Source organism: Microcaecilia unicolor, chromosome 12 (assembly GCF_901765095.1).
Source record: "Microcaecilia unicolor chromosome 12, aMicUni1.1, whole genome shotgun sequence".
Lineage (NCBI taxonomy): Eukaryota > Metazoa > Chordata > Amphibia > Gymnophiona > Siphonopidae > Microcaecilia > Microcaecilia unicolor.
The window spans coordinates 80,666,793-80,675,606 of NC_044042.1; positions in this window are offsets into that span (position 1 = coordinate 80,666,793).

Here is an 8,814-nt window from a genome sequence, read left to right on the forward strand (position 1 = left end):
CGCCACCATCGACGATTTTGACTTCGCCGACGCGATTTTTCTGTCGACGTCCTCGAAGGTCACAAGCGGATTTAAAAAGTGTGGTCGGTGCGGCCGGCAGATCTCGCAGACCGATACTCACGCTTGGTGTCTCCAGTGCCTCGGCCCGGAGCATAATTCCAAGACATGCACCTTGTGTCTCGGCTTAAGAAAGCGAATGCAGGTGGCGAGGCAAGTTTTCCGGGACCGTCTTTTTGGAACTTGCGCCGGCCCTTCGACGTCGACCGCATCGGTGTCGACGGCCGGGTCTTTGGTGCCGGTACCAATGTCAACGGCGTCGGCGCCGACTATGGCATCGACCCCAGGAGCACAGGTACCATTGGCCTGCCGGCGGTGAGCGGCCGCGCGGGCAGTCTGCCCCAGCCACTCCCGCTGCTCAGGGCCATCGAGACCGAACCCTGTCTGATCCGATACCTCGAGGCCGGGGGGCTCCACCTCCTCCTCGTCCCTTCCGCGGAGCGCCGATGACGTGCATCGAAAGAAAGCCAAGAAGCACCGTCATCGGTCGCCCACGACGCATGGGACTGGCAGTTCCGGGACATCGAGGGACAACTCGATGCCCAGGAAGCGGCAGTGCCGGGAGGAGCGTTGCTCCTCGGTCAAAGAGGTGTCGCTGCGCCGGTCCACGGGTATCTCTGTACCATCTCCTAGACCCGAGCAGCTTCCAGCCTGCCTTTCCCGACAGCGGGCCTCAACGAGTGCCTCCGAGCCATCCTTCCCGGGATCCTGGAAGGACTAATGCGCCAGGCTCTACCGGCACCAGGGGTGCTTGCGCCCCCGGCGCCATTGATGGAGGCGCCGGTGGGCTCTGGCCCGATGCTGAGGCCTCTGATGCCGCTTGTGGCACTGATGTCGACCGCCACTCAGGTGGAGTTGATGGAGGGAGCTTCGTCCCCGCCGGCGCGGGAGTCCACCGCTCGATGCCATCATCGAGGACGTGGTTCCTCGCAGTTGAGACAGGCCCGGTTGCGGTCTGAGCTGAGAGAGCTCATGTCTGACACCGAGGAGGAGGCCTCGTGGGGGGAGGAGGAGGACCCCAGATATTTCTCCTCAGAGCAGTCTGTGGGCCTTCCCTCCGACCCCACTCCTTCACCGGAGAAGAAGCTCTCGCCTCCTGAGAGCCTCTCCTTTGCCTCTTTTGTTAGGGATATGTCTGTCAGCATTCCCTTCCCCGTGGTTACTGTGGATGAGCCGAGGGTGGAGATGCTCGAAGTCCTCGACTATCCATCACCACCTAGAGAGTCTTCCACGGTGCCGTTGCACAATGTCCTTAAGGAGACGCTGCTTCGGAACTGGTTGAAGCCACTATCTAATCCCACCATCCCCAAGAAAGCAGAGTCCCAATACAGAATCCACTCAGACCCAGAGTTGTTGCAGCCTCAATTGCCTCATGACTCGGCGGTCGTGGACTCTGCTCTGAAGAGAGCACGGAGTTCGAGGGATACCGCCTCGGCGCCCCCTGGGCGGGAGTCTCGCACTCTGGACTCGTTTGGGAGGAAGGCCTACCAATCTTCCATGCTCGTGACCCGCATCCAATCCTACCAGCTATACACGAGCATCCACATGCGGAATAATGTGCGGCAACTGGCGGACCTAGTTGACAAGCTCCCTCCGGAGCAGTCCTGGCCATTTCAGGAGGTGGTCAGGCAGCTGAAGGCGTGCAGAAAGTTCCTGTCCAGGGATATCTATGACACCTGTGATGTGGCATCTCGAGCTGCGGCCCAAGGTATAGTGATGCGTAGACTCTCCTGGCTGCGTGCCTCTGACCTGGACAACCGCACCCAGCAGCGGCTGGCAGATGTCCCTTGCCGGGGGGATAACATTTTCGGCGAGAAGGTCGAGCAGTTGGTGGACCAAGTACACCAGCGGGAAACCGGGCAAGGCAGGCTGCACCCTACGCCTACAGCAAGCGTAGGTACACCCAGCTGGCCCGAAGGCCTCCTCAGGCACAGGGACAGTCCCAGCGCGCTCGTTCCTGTCAGCGTGTGCCTAAGCAGCCCCCTGCGCCTCCACAGCAAAAGCAGGGGACGGGCTTTTGACTGGATCCATGGGAACATAGCCGCCATCAAAGTATCCGTGTCGGACGGCCTGCCGGTCGGGGGGAGGTTGAAAGTTTTTCACCAAAGGTTGCCTCTTATAACCTCCGACCAGTGGGTTCTCCAAATAGTGCGGTGCGGATACACCCTGAATTTGGTCTCCACTCCTCCAAATTGTCCACCGGGAGCCCAATCCTTCAGCTCCCATCACAAGCAGGTGCTTGCAGAGGAACTCTCCGCCCTTCTCGGCGCCAATGCAGTCGAGCCCGTGCCACCCGGGCAGGAAGGGCAGGGATTCTATTCCAGGTACTTCCTTGTGGAAAAGAAAACAGGGGGGATGCACCCCATCCTAGAGCTGAGAGGCCTGAACAAGTATCTGGTGCGAGAAAAGTTCAGGATGCTTTCCTTGGGCACCCTTCTCCCCATGATTCAGAAAGACGATTGGCTTTGTTCCCTGGATTTAAAGGATGCTTATACTCACATCCCGATACTGCCAGCCCACAGACAGTATCTCCGGTTCCATCTGGGGACACGTCACTTTCAGTATTGTGTGCTGCCCTTTGGGCTCGCCTCTGCACCACGGGTGTTCACGAAGTGTCTCGTGGTGGTAGCGGCGTACCTACGCAAGCTGGGGGTGCACGTGTTTCCGTATCTCGACGATTGGCTGGTGAAGAGCACCTCAGAGGCAGGAGCTCTTCGGTCCATGCAGTGTACTATTCACCTTCTGGAGCTGCTGGGGTTTGTGATAAATTACCCGAAGTCCCATCTCCAGCCAGTCCAATCTCTGGAATTCATAGGAGCTCTGCTGAATTCACAGACGGCTCAGGCCTTTCTTCCCGAGGCGAGGGCTCAGAATCTCCTGTCCCTCGCTTCCCAGACCAGAACGTTTCAGCAGATCACATGGCCCGTCTTCAGCAGATCAAATGACTCCCATGGCCCGTCTTCACATGAGATCTGCTCAATCGACCCTTGCTTCCCAGTGGTGCCAAGCCACCGGGAATCTGGAAGATGTCATCCGCCTGTCCGTCAGTTGCCGCAATTCGCTGCACTGGTGGACAATTCGGTCCAATTTGACCCTGGGACGTCCATTCCAAATTCCTCAGCCCACGAAGGTGCTGACGACGGATGCATCTCGCCTGGGGTGGGGAGCTCATGTTGATGGGCTCCACACCCAGGGGGTGTGATCCCCCAGGAACAAGATCTTCAGATCAACCTCCTGGAGCTCCGAGCGGTCTGGAACGCACTGAAGGCCTTCAGGGGTCGGCTGTCCTACCAAATCATCCAAATTCGGACAGACAATCAGGTTGCAATGTATTACATCAACAAGCAGGGGGGCACCGGATCTCGCCCTCTGTGTCAGGAAGCCGTCAGGATGTGGCGTTGGGCCTGCCAGTTTGGCATGCTTCTCCAAGCCACATACCTGGCAGGCGTAAACAACAGTCTGGCAGACAGGCTGAGCAGAGTCATGCAACCGCATGAGTGGTCGCTCCATTCCAGAGTGGTACGCAAGATCTTCCGAGAGTGGGGCACCCCCTCGGTGGACCTTTTTCGCCTCTCAGACCAATCACAAGCTGCCTCTGTTCTGTTCCAGACTACAGGCACACGGCAGACTAGCGTCGGATGCCTTTCTCCTCCATTGGGGGAATGGCCTCCTGTATGCTTATCCTCCCATACCTTTGGTGGGGAAGACCTTGCTGAAGCTCAAGCAAGACCACGGCACCATGATTCTGATAGCGCCTTTTTGGCCCCATCAGATCTGATTACCTTTACTTCTGGAGTTGTTCTCCGAAGAACTGTGGAAATTGGAGTGTTTTCCGACTCTCATTTCGCAGAACGACGGAGCGCTTCTGCTCCCCAACCTTCAGTCTCTGGCTCTCACGGCCTGGATGTTGAGGGCGTAGACTTTGCTTCATTGGGTCTGTCTGAGGGAGTCTCCCGTGTCTTGCTTGCTTCTCGAAAGGATTCCACTAAAAAGAGTTACTTTTTCAAGTGGAGGAGGTTTGTCGTTTGGTGTGAGAGCAAGGTCCTAGAACCTCGTTCTTGTCCTGCACAGAAACTGCTTGAATAACTTCTGCACTTATCAGAGTCTGGTCTCAAGACCAACTCAGTAAGGAATCACCTTAGTGCGATTAGTGCTTACCATTATCGTGTAGAGGGTAAAGCCATCTCTGGAGAGCTTTTAGTCGTTTGATTCATGAGAGGTTTGCTTTTGTCAAAGCCCCCTGTCAAGCCTCCAGCGGTGTCATGGGATCTCAACATCGTCCTCACCCAGCTGATGAAACCTCCTTTTGAGCCACTGAATTCTTGACATCTGAAGTACTTGACCTGGAAGGTAATTTTCTTGGTGGCAGTTACTTCAGCTCGTCGCGTCAGTGAACTTCAAGCCCTGGTAGCTCATGCTTCTTAAACCAAATTTCATCATAACAGAGTAGTACTCCGCACTCACCCTAAGTTCCTGCCAAAGGTGGTGTTGGAGTTCCATCTTAACCAGTCAATTGTCTTGCCAACATTCTTTCCCAGACCGCATACCCGCCCTGCTGAACGTCAGTTGCACACATTGGACTGCAAGCGAGCGTTGGCCTTCTATCTGGAGCGGACACAGCCCCACAGACAGTCCGCCCAATTGTTTATTTCTTTCAACCCCAATAGGAAGGGGGTCGCTGTCGGGAAACGCACCATCTCCAATTGGCTAGCAGATTGCATTTCCTTCACTTACGCCCAGGCTGGGATGACTCTTGAGGGTCATGTCACGGCTCATAGTGTTAGAGCCATGGCAGCGTCAGTGGCCCACTTGAAGTCAGCCACTATTGAAGAGATTTGCAAGGCTGCGACATGGTCATCTGTCCACACATTCCAGCAGGATACCTGACGCGACAGTCGGTTCGGGCAGTCGGTGCTGCAGAATCTGTTTGGGGTTTGAATCCAACTCCACCCTCCAGGACCCGATTTTATTCTGGTCAGGCTGCACTCTCAGTTAGTTGTTCTTCGTAGGTCAATTTCTGTTATGCCCTCGCCGTTGCGAGGTTCAATTGACCTGGGTTCTTGTTTTGAGTGAGCCTGAGAGCTAGGGATACCCCAGTCGTGAGAACAAGCAGCCTGCTTGTCCTCGGAGAAAGCAAATGATACATACCTGTAGCAGGTGTTCTCCGAGGACAGCAGGCTAATTGTTCTCACCTACCCTCCCTCCTCCCCTTTGGAGTTGCGTTTTTCCTCATTCCTTTGCTTGTCATTCAACTGAGCGGGAACGGTCGCGCATGGGTGGGAAGACGGCCGCGCATACGTGGTGGGCGTGCCCTGCGTGCGGGACCGCCCGTGAAGTTTTCTTCCAGTTGGTGGGGGCTGCCGTGGACATCAACCCAGTCGTGAGAACAATCAGCCTGCTGTCCTCGGAGAACACCTACTACAGGTATGTATCATTCGCTTTATTCTATATCAGAATGTAGAATAGAAGCTTTTATTTGTAATTTAGTATGCCTATAAAGTAGTGTTGAAATACTGTGTTCTAACACTTTAACAATGATTTTACATTGGGCAAAGAATAATAAAAATATATTGACTAAACTAAAAACTAGGTACCTTGGTTGAAAATATACTATATTCCCAGTAATTTTCTTTGTTACTTTTTATATTTTGTTCTTGACTTTGTTTGAAAATGGATGCTTCATGCATAGCAAAACAAGTAAGGTGTATCCCATCATTTGTTGATGTTGAGGTATTTAGTTTTATATTAGCTGTATCGTAGGAATATCAACAAAGTAATTGATACCTATTGCCTCAAAACAATAAATAGCCTTTTTGCTATCGTATAAAGTAGTACTATTTTATGTTCTCAAAGAGTAAAGTACTAGGGCACTCTGGTTCTTGTAGAATGTTGTCTTCAGTGGACCATCTGTATGATGCAGTGCCAGTTTATTCATGCCTTTTTGTGGGCAAAGCCTACACCCAGTGCATGTTACAAATAAGCCTTAGTAAATTAAGCAAATGTAACATCAAAGTTTACAGCTTGGCCCTCCTCCCCCTTTCACTTAGGAGCTGGGAAGACACTACCTCACAAACTAAGGGACCCTTTTACTAAGCAGTGGTAAGCACTAACGTGTGCTTATTGCACGCTAAAAGGCGCTACCGCAGGACTTGCTCAGTCATCCTGCTGCAGTTCTGGGATCAGCATGCGCCAATCCCTCACTAAAAAAAAATATAAAATATTTTTTAATTTAGAGTGTTTGGGGCAGAAAGTAGGCTTGCCCTGGGCTAATCAGCAAATCACCACATGCTGCCAACTAGCACGGGTTTAGCACAGGAGCCCTTACCACCTAGTAAACAGGTGGCAGAAAGGGCTTCCGTGCTAATGACTGTGCACTCATTTGGGAAATTAGCACATAGCCATTAATGGAAAAAAATTGAAATTGTGACCAATTTACCGCCATGCTAAAAGTAGCCTTAGCACACAGGAAATCTACACACTAAAAATAGTGCAGGCCACTTTTTAGCACAGCTTAGTAAAAGGGCTCCCAAGGGGGAGGGAAGACAATCACTCCTCAAACCACTAATGGTATGGCAACCAGGTGTGTCTTTCTTTTTGGTCTACCTGGTGTAAGCTTTTTAAGTATTATTTGCTGGTTCAGTAGTTTTAAGTGCCTTGTTCACACATTCGGAATAGTTAAATTGTATAATTTATGTTTACCACCTGATTAAAAAATGAAATTTAAAAATTTGAAGTGAACTATATTGAAATTTTTTTTTTGCATGTTTGCGTGTCCGTAGCAAAGGTTGTGTGTGACTGGTGCTTTTGCTTAGGTTACCTATGCACTGTTCTAGAAAAAATTTTTTTTGTTACATTTGTACCCCGCGCTTACATGGGGCAATGGATGGTTAAGTTCAGTGTGATGATATGTCTGCTTGATTTGAGAGGAAATCATATGCTGTTTGTCACAACTCTCACGAAAAAAACTAGTTTGGGTACTTTGTTAGTTCTTTTCTGGCACCCCGACATAATAGCCCCGACAAAACAGCCTTTTAACAAAATAGCCCTTGACAAAATGGCTCCTTCCACAAAATAACCTTTGACAAAATAGCCCCCTAGAAAAAAATAACACATCACAAAAAAGATGATAAACTACAAGTGAAATCTTCACTGATGAAGGCTCCTAACAGCATTGCATTGTATGAAGCATATATAAATAAAATTCTATAGCTACCAACTGGTATTCATGATCTGTTCTGCTGTTTAAGGAAACTATTCTTCCATCAACATGCTAATTAAAAAACGAAACAATATTGTCATCATTTTCATAGTCTTACCAACCTTATCCTGTTTGGCAAGGTAAGATCATTAGGAAAAAATGTAGTGCCATATTCTGGGCAGCCTGATCGGGCCCTTTTGTCGGGGGCTATTTTGTGGGCAGGCCGTTTTGACAGTGCCTCTTATGTCGGGCCATTTTGTCGGGGCTGTTTTGACCGAGTACCTTCTTTTCCCCTTATTCTGTTTCTCCAAGGACAAGCAGGACATGATGATCTCACATGTGGGTGATGGAGCCCGGCACAGACTCTGCCCATCGTTTTAGAAGTAATAGAAGCCTTTGACAGCTCTGTACCGCTGAACTCAGAACACATCTGTGTTGCCCTCTTAAGTATGGCTTTTTTTTTTTTTTTTCAAGTGTTGCCTTTCTTCACTTAGGAGTTTTTTTTCTCATGAGCAGCCTGAGACTTTTTGGCGTTGGTGCCACTGCAACACTCTCCTTGGAGCCAGGACCAGTCTACTGATTTGGGTTCTCACATTTTCTCAGACTTTCACCTTACCAGCCCAGCCTTGAATGATACCTGCCTCTGAGGAGTGGCACCAGGCCTTACTATAGGAGTTGCTGGACTACATCTGGTCTCTGCGCAATGCCAAACCATCGAGGGCATCAGTACCATTCATGAACTTGCAGAGCTATTGTTAGTAGGGCTATATTTCAGTTAAGGATATGTTATTTTTCCTTGTCATCAAGCAGATGAAGCCATTACATATGGGTTGTGTCCATCAACCAGCAGGGGGAGATAAGAGAGCACTCAACTTTTCTCAGTGCCTCATGGCCAGCTAGCTCCACTGCCTCTTCAGTATTCTCTATCTCCCCAAGCAGGGTGGCTGCAGCTTCTTCGAGCTCCATCAAAATCTGCCAGGGGGTGGCTCCTGGCTTGCCAGTTGTTAGCCGGGGTGTTAGAGGCTATAGCAGCTTCACTTTGAAGGCACATAGGTCAGCCCTTTCCCTGCCTTACCCATGCCTCCGTGGATGTAGACATATTAGCTTGCTTTCCCCAGTCCTTTCCCACTCAGTGGATGCAGGCACATTGGTTCGCCTTTCCCACTTATCTGAGCCTCCGGAGTGTTATTATTTACCTCTTTTGCCTCTGTTTTCCTCACAGCGTTAAAAAATAAATAAATAATTAAAGTTGCGTCGCGCTTTAGCGCAGCGATCTTGGAAAAGAGGTTTTTTTCTTGAGATTCTTCTGCAGGACCGGAGCTGTGATACTCGGTCCAGTGAGGTAAGAGTGTTTTCTAACTCCTCCGGGGTGGGCCCGTGATCGGGACGTTTTTGGCACGAACCGCCATTTTTGAATTTTACTGCCGTTTTTGGCGATTGCTGCGGAGACTGTAAAGCGCTGTTCTAAATGTGGCAAGCACAAATCAGCAGCGGGGCTCTGTAATTCGTGCTGTACAGACGGTAGAGCCGGCCCGAGCATGGCGATCTTTTGCGCTCTG